This window comes from Stegodyphus dumicola, chromosome 1 (genome assembly GCF_044657685.1).
Source record: "Stegodyphus dumicola isolate Sdum_Otavi_A_Nest chromosome 1, ASM4465768v1".
Lineage (NCBI taxonomy): Eukaryota > Metazoa > Arthropoda > Arachnida > Araneae > Eresidae > Stegodyphus > Stegodyphus dumicola.
In genome coordinates this window covers 61,434,942-61,448,838 of record NC_140768.1, presented here as the reverse complement: position 1 = coordinate 61,448,838, position 13,897 = coordinate 61,434,942, and the positions used below count along the sequence as shown (strand labels likewise).

The following is a 13,897-nucleotide window of genomic DNA, read 5'->3' as shown; positions in this document are numbered from 1 at the left end:
TTTCTGTTCTGAGTGGATGTTACTCAATACTTTTGTTATAATACTAATAGTTTGTGAAATAATATAAGAAAGTGGAATGATTAACTAAATATTTAGTTACATGAAAAATCTTTACGCAGAAATGCCTTTAACCAAAATGTATTTATTACTTTTCCTTTATGATTTCGATACGGATACTAATCGATCGATACAGTTTCGGATACTAAGCATACGTTGTTCAAATGAGCATGAAAAAAGCGCTTCTACAGCAAACAAACATTGATTCTTTAAACATCAGAATCTCTCTAGTGAATAATGATCCATTTTTTTAATATTATTTAGCAAAAAAATCTGTAATCACCTAAAATTTGCATTCTAATGAAATCGGGAACAAACAAATTGAAAAACTAAACGACGCCGAAAACTGTGATACTCTGGTCTAAAACAGATAAAATTTGTGCTTAAATTCACTATCAAATATATTACCAAATATACATGTACGTGCATTTTTGCAATGTGTAAATAATCAACGTCTTTATTAGAATGTCTATCTTCCGATTTAGTTCTGGCCTCAACCGGTGTGCGTGTTATCATGAAAACATCTTAGTAGTTTTACAGCATTTAATTAATGTATTTGATAGATTCAAATGATTCTCCTGAATCATAATGCTTGTAGTAAAGAGGACTTTATATTAGGTAATGAATAGAGAATAAGAAAGTCATATGGCTTTTCTACGACTAAGTAAACAAGTTAAAACAATAAATGTTTTAAGAATTGAAGGTTCATTCTATTATATCGATGCAGGAGCATGAAAAATTTGTAGTTCCCTCACTGGGATTCGAACTCCGAACGTCCCGAATAAGCGTTGACCATGCTTCCAATTAAGACCCCGAAGACATGCGGAAAGGAGGAAGGAAATACCTTAAAAGACAAAGCATCGACAGGATGTAGTTTATTTCATAAGATTGATTAGCTTGTAAAAAAAATTTTTTCACGAGCAAACAAATTCTAGGGCAATACTCTTTAAATTTTGTGAGTATGGGGAACACGTAAAACTGTAATTCATTTGTGAAACCCTTATCATTCTTAGGAAAGTACAAGGTCAGTAGACAACAAGGTTGGGATCTTCCCAACAGTGACGTCACTTACAGAAGTGGGAGAAACAAGGACAACTATTAAAGTCAATAATGTTATACAAAAGCAAACCTTGTATATACTGTAGTATAGTAACGCTGGAAGAGTAAGTGCTAAAAAGCATTGAAAATGTTTCTATGCTATGTACATTTTATAGAGAAAAGTAAAAGAAAATTATGTTTCATTTCATAATATTTATGTTATTTTTCGAGTTACAATATAAATAAAATTTTTGTTTATTTAATTATTTCAGATATTGCGTTCTACGGTTTTTTTCAAAAATTCTTTCGAATGATTTCAATGTGTAGAACCACTAGAGATGTTACATGAACCCTCGGAGTTCCGCAAAACACAGTTTGAAACTCACCATTTCAGAGATTCGTAGATGACCCTTGTAAATTGATTAGATTAATTGAAACGAGGTTGGATTAAATACTTTCAAAATACTTGTACGTAATTATTTGAAATAATCTCCTTCAAAAATATCTTTCTCAGCATAAGTAATTTTAGGTCCTGTTCCAAGTTGGTGTTTACTTAAATGTATATCTATCTACTATAATGATTCTAGGAACACCGAAAGTTAAATCTAAACTATAACCATGAATGTGTCACGGTATCCATTCGCCAATACGTAACAGGTATTCTATATATTCTCTTAATAACTTAATCAAAATCTAGCTGCCTGAGATGCTTTCTTCTACTAAAATTTGACAATAATTCTATGTTCCACAAACCGAGGTACCTCTTGCTTACCGAACACGCCGGTATCAATTATGGCTGAAAAGACCGAGTTCCACTACACTATAAGTAGCATGTGAGATCGAGGTATCCAGAATGTCTTAACGTGCCATAAGAATCGGTGCGAGAAAAATTGCAAGCCTTCGTCATATTTGAATGTCCTGGTAATTATTCATATGCATCATACTACCATCTTGAAGTTTCAATATGGATAACATTCGTGTAATTTAAAAAATGAGTAGGTAATGAGTGTTCATTTACTCCATTAAGCTTATTTAAAGAGCAATGAGCAAATGTAATAAGTATAAAAATTTGGCAAGTAAATAGTAAGTAAAGAACTTCCTGTATGCGCAAAAGATCTCAGAATTACTTAAAAAAGAAACCGCGAACATGTTGCTTTGATAATTAGTATTTTACTTGCCTTCATCAATAACTATCAATTAATGACTCCTTTCCTAAAGCACAATATTGATATTTTAGAACTTTCTTATGCTTCTCATCGCCCAGATTTTTCTTTAATGACAATAAAAAAGATTTCTCAGGTAGAAATGATCCATCAGTTCTGACCTTCTTCTCTAATAGTGTTTAAAGATGGATTATTTGGTTATCTCTAATAAGAAAAGTATGGTAGGTGTAGTTAGTCGTCGTTATAAATTAAAGATTTTTTTTATATTCTTGGATTAATTTGCTTGGCTAGTAACACTGCCAATTTGGGAATGTAATTTGGAAATGCTGTTTTACGTTCTGTGTGATTTTGGGCAGTAACTTCTCTGTACACTTTGAAAATTCACTGGAATCTTTTCATTATGCTGTCTCAGACAGCAAGTAATGCGAACATTTCTTAAGAAATTGCAATCATTCGACTGCATAAATACATTTTTACATATAATTTTGGGCGACGACTCTCTGTCAATTTATATCTAAAGTGTAAATTATACTACAGCTTTTAGGTTTTTAATTCTGACCCTATATGGTAGCGTGAAAAACTATGTTAATGATTGTATTCACTACTGTCTTACTATGTAGAGTTAAAAATTATGATTCTAGCTATGTAGGAATTAGCAGGCAATGCAATGCCATTCGATCAACAAAGCAGTATTTGTATTAAAACTGACTAATTCTTTTCGGCTGGAAATATAATATTGTTGAGCGACAGCTTTTGCATTTTATTTCCTAAATACGCCGATTGGTCCAAAAGAAAATTTGACCTTTAATAATACAGCTTCAAAGCTATAATAATGCATACGATGAGGATTAACAGTCAAATGTATTTCTAGCACTACATAAAATATCATCAAAAATTATCTAATTAAAAGCAAAATATTTCGAGACTACAGAAGATACTTAGTGCACTATAAAGTTTTAGAACTAAGTTTATACAGAATCGAAAGTTGAAGTAACAACAATCTTACTTCTCAGCACTCAGTATTATTACAATCCTTAGTCTAGTATACAATGCTTGGCTAGTTCATACAGCTCCTTGATTTCTTCATCGAACTCATCTTTTGGAATACTCTTTATGCCTTTCTTTACATTTTCAATCTCTTCAGTTCAGTGTTCAATGCTTTGAGGTGAGGCTTCATTTTAGGGAAGAGAAAGTTGTCTACAAATCTTAGATCTGGTGAACTAAGAGGAGAGTTGAAAATATTGACATTTTTCTTTGCCAGAAACTGCTTGCCCAGAATAAATTTGTATTCTGATGTATTACCGTGCAACAGCAAACAGTTAATCGATTGAACTTTTCAGGCCTAACGCTCTGAATTATCTTCGGTAGGTCTGTCTGTCTTTGTAAAATGAGGAATGTATGGTCCGTCCCTTTATAAATTATCTCAAAAAAATCTCAAGTCAAAAAATGTCAAGAACACTCATTCAATTAATTCAGTTCTCACTTCGTGGCAAAGAAAAATACATAAAACCGCAAAATATCTTTAATAAAAATTGAAAACTATCGAAATTCAATTAAAAAGACAATTTTTACAATTCAAATTAGAGTTTCTACACAAAAACAAGCAATTCGGCCAGCGGGCAAGACAGCAAATTTTTCGGTGCACAACAGTGAAAGTTTATTTTTTGGTCCTACTTGGCAAAAAGACTCTGAAGGTGCAGAAACTTACTTAATTCACTATTCCGATAAGTTTCAAATGTAAACAAATATGGCTGCTATGGTAAAAAAAATTAGGCTAAACCGCACTTAAACAACTTTTAAATTATCGATAATTCTACAACTATTGCGTTCAGATTAACTAAAGGCATAAAACCCTTAACCAGAAGATAAGAGCAACCTAATTCAATAATTTTTAAAGCAAAAAATGCACAATTTACCAACATATAAAAATAAAAAAACTGAGCTCATGGAGCCGAGTAGCAGAGTGGATGTATATATATATATATATACGGTGCGGTATATTTGGTGCGGCCGATTGGAGCCAAAAAGGGAGGTGCACAACGACATGTTATACAGTCCTATATACAAAATTTCAACGTTCTCAGGCTGCCCATTTTTCAATTATGCGCGATACATGCATACATACATACATAGGTATGTGCTTACCTACGTACATACGTCACGAAAAAAAATCTCTTCTGAATACATTTTAAATCCTTTTTTGCAACCCGTTTCGGGAAAAAGTGTCCTTTATTCTGTCCTTACGTACAGATGTCAAGCAAGAACATCCTTAAATTGCATTCGATAGCGATCAAAAGGGATATTTTCGTTGAAATATGACACCCGAAAATTTTCGCTATTATAGTACTTCCTTTACTTCGTGCAAGGAAGTAATGATACTATACAGTGCATATAGACTTAGAGACCAAAACTGGGAAATCATTAAAAATAAAAAAAGCTAGCCTGTTTCTTTTATGATTAAAATTTATACTTTTGTGTTGTCTTTTTATTTTTAACGTATTTTTTTGCTTATTTTGTCCTCTAGGTTTTTAGCGGCAGGTTCTGAAAATTTTAAAAGTTTTCGCAAAACTTCTTTCTTTTCTTTCTCAGTACATTCAGAGAACTAGCTTCCTTTTCTTATACTGTAGGCATCTTATATCACTTTTAAGTTTAAAAAAAAGTAAATTTTCTTAAGTTTTTATTACGTTTGTAGAGTTATTAAGAGTTTTGAAGCAGGAGATGTAAAAAATATGCAATGCCCTCGCCGCTATTCGAAACTGGACATCTCTATACGCGCCGAGTGTGCAACCGTTATGCCACGTAGACATGCTGGAAGGAGGGAGAAAATACCTTATATACCCCCTTTTAAAGGGCGGCTGGGGATTAGAGGACCCAATCGTCAAATCCTGGTGGTGACGAATTATCGTCCCCCACCTTTTAGTTTAGGCACCACTGCAGAGTCATTAAGATTTTTGAAGCAGGAGCCGTGAAAAAATATGCAATGCACTCGCTAAGACTCTCTCGATACGCGCCGAGTGTTCTACTGTTACAACACAAAGGCATGCTGGAAGGATGGAGAAATTACTTTATAAGGTAAACAAATTAGCGTACTTTCATTTTATACAGAGACAAACATAAGTTAAAAGAGTAAACATGAAGCGTTTTGTTAGTCTTTTGAATATATCATGTTCACTTTATCTGTACTGAAACAAATTAAATTTTGATTTAAACCTTATGCTTTGATGGACAATTAGGGCCCAACGCTTTTGCATATGCATTAAGCATATAAACTAATTGTCGTATCGTATCATTTCCAAATACATCTATCATACGTTTTCAGATTATTACATATTGTTTTCTTTTCAGTAACTGCACTGTAGCTTCTTTATTTAATATCTTGAGAACGCAGTGGCTCTCAATATCAGCAATACTAGCATTTTTCATCGATATTCAGCGAAATATATCGATTCTCGAGGGCGGTAAAGCGTGGGTTCGTGATTACTTATTCATAATGAAGTAATTAATTGCAGCGGAATAAGTAACGCTCCGGTGATTATTATTATTAATTACCGTGGCCTGGCTCGGTAAGTCAGTGGAGTTTGTAACTCAACACTGTAGATTATCAAACTTCCTGTGTCCGTAGGGGTGAAGCTGAGGAAAGAGAGGTGGAATGGCTGACAATGACTTGCGCATTCTTGAGCACGTTGAGTGAGGCGGCATACACATCTTTCATTATCACAGAATATGAATTTGTAATCGAAAGTCAATTTATGAGCCCGTGTTCGCATGCAGCTGCATCTGTATGCTTGTTGGCTTAAAAGGTGCAGATGTCTGCATCGCTAGAGATGAGTCTCTTTAACATAGCTATGAAAACTGGGAACAGAATCCTTATCAGATTCATTGTGGAAGCATAACAAGAGGATTAAATTTACCAATTAAAAGGCAGCCGGTATTTCGTATTCTTAAAGTATCATTTTTAACTGAGAGAGATGAATTTGTTAAACTTTGTGAGAAGCTTTTCTGTAATTACAATGTTATAAATAATCCTCACTCTTTTTTAAATATCGCGAAAGAAGTAAAAAAATAATTAAGCAAATTACAATCATCGACTGATTTATTTTTTAGGAAATCTTCCGTAGATTACGAAACATCCAATATCGCTGTTCCGCAAGAAGCAAAACTACTCTATTTTCGGAAAAAGAATTTTGTTTTAAACGTCATATTGTATTTCAAAGATGAGAATATTTTGATTATTGAAGAAAAGGGACATGTATCGCATTCTTTTGGAATACATAGAATTCGTGTGCAAAACTAACGACAATCTATGTTACATTGTGTGTGTGTGTAATTATGGCAAAGCCTCGAGAGCTATCTGCCTAAGAGGAGGGATGCCTTCGTGGAGGACTTTCTAAGGGAAACTGGCTCGTATACACGTTACACATGGGGAAAACCACGAAAACGCCCATGCAGCCAGCCCGTTCGAGGGATTCGAACCTCGGACCGAACTACCAGTGTTCAGCGACTTTACCGCTCGGCCACTGGTGGGCCCTACAATCTATGTTACATTTGGTCTTGTTGTAAATTTCAAATTTCTATAAAAATGCTTCTATTGTCAATTCATTTCTGTGACGTCAAAAGAGATTCTGAAAAATGCTAGATTTATACTCTGGTTAAAATATAAACGTTTGCGATTATGATGTCTTTACATGTTGATGGTACTTAACAATCTGTCGGTGGTAAGGCTATCACGACAATTATTAAAAGGTATTCTCCTCTTAGTATAGTCGATTAAAATCAGAAGCACGCTAAACGAAGTCATAGTCTCTCAACTCAAAGTTTTTAACCAGAGTGAGCTACAAATGCACCCACATCCATATTATTTATGAGGCCAGATAGTATAGATCACTCAAATTACACCATCAATACAAGGTAAAAAAAGATTTTTAATTAAATTATTGATTATGGTTCAATTAATAATTATTATTCCAATTAAATTATTAAATATTAATAATTTACAAAAAATGAAGACAAACAATGGTATTGTATAATGAAACGCAACATTTAAAACCTGTCGTAGATTTCATGAACATTTTCAAAATATAAATTTCGGCCGAGGTATGAATAGTTTCATCTGACTTCCGTTTGTCAAATTCATGCACATGCTTCCGAAGTCTGACTTCAAAGCACTTCCTAACTATTAATTTTGTCAAATCTTAGGATATTTCAACAGAAAACGTATGGATTTTAGATGTTTCTCTGTTATCAAAACAGTCTGCCACTCAAGCATTTTAATCCAAGATTGGTACCAATTCAAATCTCAAATAAATTCTGCACAGCTGTGGATAAGAGTAATCCTGAATGTTTTGAAATGTGAAAGAGGGGGAATTTTGAGAATGTTTCGGAAAACGAAGAAATGTTCTGCTGAATGCAAATGCATAAGACAAATATGCATATTTCAAAGGCATAATGCCATTTCAATTCTCCAACTTAGATAATACTGAAGTGCGTGAATTCGGTTTTGTACCAGAAAATTTTGCTTACTGTTTCAAATTTTAGAAATATTGTGCGAATCGTCATGTAAACCTTACGTAAAATCAGTGTCTTACATCCTCATTGATGACAAAGTGTTTCTTATTAAGGCAGCAAAAATACGTAAATGACTGAATAATCTGTAATTTGAACTATTTTAAAAAGTTCACACATTAATTATATTTATAGAGTATTCTTACGTGAAATTATTACTATAGCCAGACTCGTGCAGGCTCTGAATTATGTCATAGTTTTAACATTAACATTTCGCCTTTTCTGAAGTTTCACTTACGCTGAGCTTTGTTCAAAATTTTATAAAGGTCATCATGGTATTTGTGAAATGTATTATATTTTTATGAAGTATTTGCTTTAATCTTCTATTACGTATTTCGACATATACTTCTGTAATCTGTTTCTCCATAAGATAAAAAGGATTCAGCTTATAGTTCTATTTATATATTCATAAATTTTACTTTCTGCATTAATCATATTAAGTAATCATCGAAAATGCTCTTTTTGTATTTTTCCTAAACATTAAATATAAAACCATACCTCCATTTAGATTCATAATTCAACTTCATTTAGTATCAAAGTTTATTAGGTTTATTAATTTTCGAAATAGGAAGCATTCAAAATTCGCAATGCCTAACTCAATCCAGATTCTAACTCCACACCTCCCAGCTGCTAGCCGGATGTGCTTCCAATTATACCACGAAAGCATGCGGTAACCGAGGAAAAAACTTATTACAAGTTTTCCTGTCCTATTTTTCCTACTTATTGTCATTACGTTTTCTTATGCAGAAGGACCGGCAATTTTCTTGATTGCTGCATTATCCGTTTTCATCCTGGTCTAAATGTGAAATTTTATGGCATATTGCCTAAACAGATATTTTTTGTAAATGACAATTCTGGAAAAAGGAAAAAAAATCCAGCAATACAATTCACCTCCCTCAAAAAAAAAAGTAAATAAATAAATGAATGAAAAGAAATTCGATCAAGCTTTAATGTATGTATCTGAAAGTGACCCTACTTCATTTTGATATATTATCAAAGCTTAAATCATTTACAGCACTGAATAGACAAGGCATCCTGAAATTTTTAATTCACTAGAACCACTCAAATTTTACAAAACTAGAAATAAGAAATAAAATTCACTCGCTTTATTAATGAGAAATATTTGCGCATGGTTTTGAGCATTTCTGTAGAAGAGTATGGACTATATTGTCTAAAAAATAAAAGTTACGTCTGATTTGTAGCCAAAGAAGCGCAGTTTTTGTTTTTAAGTTTGATAATAAAAGTTAAGAACTGACACATTTTTGAGATAGGATTGCCTTCTCCCTTCTTGTAATTTAAACTTTTATTTTGATGATTAATGTTAGAAATTAAATCATCTGTACTAAATATACCAATTATGGGTTTTCAGGTTTGTATATTTCTTCTTTTTGTTTCTTTGTTATCAAAATTTCTTATCAAAACCAAACCTTTTGAAAGTGGTTTCTCTCACTAACTCTCATTTTAGATAGTAGCATTGTAGTATTTAAATGTTCAGTTGTATAACAGGCCTCAATAAAATATTTTCTTCTAATATTAAATGAAAATTCATAGTTGAAAATCTTAGTATCAAATGAATTTAGTTCTTAAATTATTTGCTCCGTATCTTCTGAAAGACTGAAAGTTATAGGAAAGTAAATGGAGTTTTTTCAACTTCTCGCCAGCGAATGAAATGGGAAAAAAACGAATCATCTATCAAATTTGGAAATCCTAATCTCGAAAATAGTTTTCCTTCCGAATAGTCTTCTTTAAAATCTCACACTTGAATGACAATAGAAGATATCTTTATCCCAACGTATCCTTTTTTCCTATATTTATTTCCAGATGATAAAAAAGATCTCTGTGTCGTTAGGCCTTAAATGCCATTCTGAAAGAGATAGAAATAGCTCGGAGAGTAAGAAAACGTTTTCGATATATTAGTATGATTTTTACAAAATTATGGCTAATGCCTAAGTGACTTATATTCGTTTAGGATTTTAAAAAGTAATAAATAAATTGAACATTACTTTTGTCTTCTTTAGAAACTAATATAATGTTAATTTAAGGCGAATATCATACGTAACTAATTATGCATTTTATTTATTTTTTGCATTTTCTTGAACAGAGGTGTACGGAATATGAACAGAGAACATTATGTTTAATAAATAAAGCTAATCCACGAAACATTAAAAAACGCTCCATAAAATATTATACGAAAGCAACCTTGCTCCTAGATAGCCCATGCTAAAGCGGCCCAAACCATGGAGCACCAAACTAACCCATGCAGGTAGCCCATTCATCGGAATTCAAACAAGGGTGAAATCAGCATTGTTCAGGGATTTTACCGAAATTGCATTTGCTGTCTGATCGAAACTTTAAATTAAATTTAAGTTTCCTAAAGAACTTCCTAAAGTTCGTGAAAATATTTATTGAATAAAAAGTAATATATTTTTAAATTTAGTCATATGTACCAACTTTTATACAACTTCATTGCATTGAAATTTTTCTGGAAGGACAAACAGTACAAGCAACCAGTTAAGTAAACTGCATTATGATTCATATACCTATAATTAAGTGTTAGTAATATTTAATTATGCATTGGAAAGTGGAATACCAAGGATTTAGGAAAATATCGAATAGTTAATTCTAGTGCATCATAAAATAAGGAAAAGGAGAAATATGTTGTATACTTAGCGTGGCATAATCGTCTGAAATTAAGAAACTAAATTACCAAAAATTAGAATGCATAGTATAATAATAATTTTCTAAACTAGCTCTAAGTGAAAACTGGAAATTTTCCATATAGCGCGTTTTTGAGTTTTTTTTTTTTTTTTTTTTTTTTTTTTTTTGTTTGTTTGACACTTTCGAATTAATTCAATTTAAAGTGTTATGCACGGTGTTTGATGCTAAAGGGACTAAGAGAATTTTTTATTTAGAAAAAGCTTTCGCTTAAAATATTCTTTTCTTTTACCTTACAATGTAAACTCTTAACTTTCTTTTACCTTACAATGTATCTCCATCGTGCGTCATACGCTTACTTCTTTATATGGTAAAAAAGATGATTTCTTTGATTGTAGATTTCCCCATAGTTTACTAACCAGTTATTTTAGTGTTGGTATCTTATCTGAATTCTCTTATTTCCCCCTCGCATTTCCTCGCCAAGCTGCAATTTCAGTAGGTGATCGAGAATATCTAAACAGTAGAAACGAAAAGGTTAGACAGAGCGTGATTTCTCTAGTGAAACGCTCGTTTGCTACTTTGTCCTCTAGCTGTTAATCTAAGAAGTGGCTACGCATTCGGACGATCTAATTAGTATATCGCCGGTGTAGGTTTCTAGGTCAGCCTGTTTTGTTAACTTAAATTGTGTCGTTAAATTTCTTTTAAGTTATCACCGCAAGTAGTCACTGCTTTTAACTGCACGTTAGTTTTAAGGCTTACTTAATAACGTAAACTATTTAATGTTAAAGAGATATTTCGGCGTAGCTTGACGAATATTGTTGAACAGACACTTATCTAGAAGACAGTTTCCTCGTTTGAGCAAGTTTCAGTTTAATTTGTCATGCTGACTTACTTATGTTTCCTATAGGAAAGGTAATATCTCAGTCAATAAGAGTGATATCCTCGATCCTTCTGTAAGGCGTATTTTAATGCAATCGGCTTTCCCCCCCTTTTTTTTAACTGATATAGTAAAAAAAAAGGAAAAAGATACAGATTCATATAATAAACTTTATCTCAAGGAACTATTATGAACTGTTATAAATTATGACTGTTAGCCTACTATTATTATACCTATTATAACTTCTATAATTATATCTAATAGATATGATATCAATCAAAATATCGATATACTATTTATACTGTTATATTATGTGTTATATTATACTATGTACTATTTTGAATATTAACTTTAAAAATAAACCGAAGTGTAGTGGGACTGTACCTACATTACTTATAGTAAACATTGGGTGTCGCACTACATTTCCACCTGAACCTGAACCTGCAATCGGCTGTTCTTTCATATTAGTGGATGGTAACATAAGCTCTCGGAGGATGCATATAACCGACCAGTGCTTTCTTAAGCAACGTATTCATCGAAAGGACTAACCCACTTGGCCAACAAACCTTAATCCAATCTAGCTTGTATTGGACTACATTGAAAAGACAGATAGTTGGTTTTTTCTTCTTCCAATATCCTTAAACGAGTTGTAACAAAGTTACGACATGTGTAGTCTTTGCTTTGCTTCCAATTGAAGCATCTGGCAAATCTATGTACAGTGTGAATAAAATATATCAAGCTAGCATTCACTTCAGAGAAAGACATCTTCTACATTAAAGCTGTTGTTCCATTTTATTTAAATAAAAATGCATTTGCTCCATGTCTTATTAATAATGGATTTTCTAATTATTACATTTTAGAATTTTTTTCCAGGAGTACATTACGATCTTTGTAGCGTACGATCAATATACGATCTTTGTAGCGGCATAATACAAGTAGGTATTATGCCCCAACAAAGTCACTGCATAATACCTATTTGTGCCTAGTTTTCGAATATTTGCCATGTTTCCTTTAAACCTGCTACCCTAAAACTATTTGTTCCTGGACTTTTGAAGGACGGAGTGTAAAATTATACTAAACAAAAGTACTGTTGAGCCACTGGACAGAGCGTGAAAATTTGCTCACAAACTTCTCCTTAGGAGGTTTATCATTTCCAAACACTTCTGTGTTTTATATTTTAAAGCATCACGTTAACTAAAATAAATGGCAAATATTACTTTTACTAAAATAAATGGCAATAATACAGGGTATAACAACATTGATTGTTATAACTTTAAGAGATGATAATATATGGCAAAGGTAGCAATTTTCAATGTTGGGTTGAGTGAGAAATCTGAAGAAACACAGTACTTGCGGTGCGAGTAAGGTAGGGTATGGGAAAGGAGGCTTTTCTGAATTATAAAAGGCAAAAATTTTTAAGTAATTTTTTTCAGTAACCTTTACACACCAAATTTGTTTAATTCGATAGTTTGGCTCTGGAAGGTAATTGCATTACTCGTTTGATAACGCTGCTGGTAATCCTGAGACAGACGGTGCTTTCAGAAACTTGTCCCTGATGTTCGTGAAAAACGACAAATCTTTATTTTATTTGTCACGATGATTTTTTTTCAGATGCTCCTGAAAACGAGACGGTTTCATTGGCTTATTCGATAACACTTTGTTACAAAGTAAACACATGGGCAGTTGCAATTTCGACGTCGAAGGAACGAATCCAAATTTCAAGTACAAGATAACTTTCTCAAAATTAATAATTCACGATCACTATAAAAGAACTAATAAGCGCAATTACCTAGGCGACTGGCCAAATGAATAATGAAAGTAAACCGAAACTGAGGGGGGGAGAACAGAAATGAAGCTAACGAAGCGGCACATGAATCACGAGTCGAATCCAACGTTCATATTGAAAGGACACTCAACGCATGCGCTACGATTAATGGAGGGCGGAAATAGCTGACGCATGCGCTGTGCTGGTTGCAACTGCAGAAAAACCATAGTGTCGAGTTCTTCAAAGTCATACTACCTAGAATATAAATTATCCTCACCATTCTTAGGCAGTAGCGTAGCTAGAGGGAAAGCAGCCTCCAGGGGCGCCAAATTGCTGTTACGAAATTTTAGAATTAAATGATTTCCATTCTTAGCAAACATGATGGGGCGCAAAATCTTCATTTGTCCCCGGGCGCTGAAAGCCCTAGCTACGTCTCTGCTCTTAGGAGCAGGTGCCTGAGTTCGTTTTTCTGCTGGCACAAATGGTGTAAACCGGACAATCGATTTAATAAATTTTTGGAGAGTTTTAAAATTAAGTTGAATGCTAATACATGCTCATTGCCCCCTACTGCCCAAAACATGCCTACCGCTCTCTACCGCCCAAAACAAGTTCACTGCCCCTCAGCATCCTCGTACTGCCCCCGGGGAGCGGTACCTCCCCTGTTGAAAACAAGTGGCGTACACAAAACGTTTAGCTCTGTAATAAATTTGCAAATAGCAGTTTACTTAAACTATTGAAGAATAACTTTTTTATTTTTTATGTTATCTTACTTTTTCTCAT

The 13,897-nt window shown here is 33.1% G+C and overlaps 2 protein-coding genes across 3 annotated transcripts in view; one reads left to right on the top strand and one right to left on the bottom strand.

Moving 5' to 3' along the window:
- LOC118191029 (SAM and SH3 domain-containing protein 1-like) overlaps window positions 1–13,897 on the top strand; it is an 810,623-nt gene that overhangs the window by 666,647 nt on the left and 130,079 nt on the right. The window lies entirely within an intron of this gene.
- Window positions 1–13,897, bottom strand: part of LOC146999103 (uncharacterized) — a 101,181-nt gene that overhangs the window by 14,358 nt on the left and 72,926 nt on the right. The gene's annotated exons all lie outside the window — the stretch shown is intronic.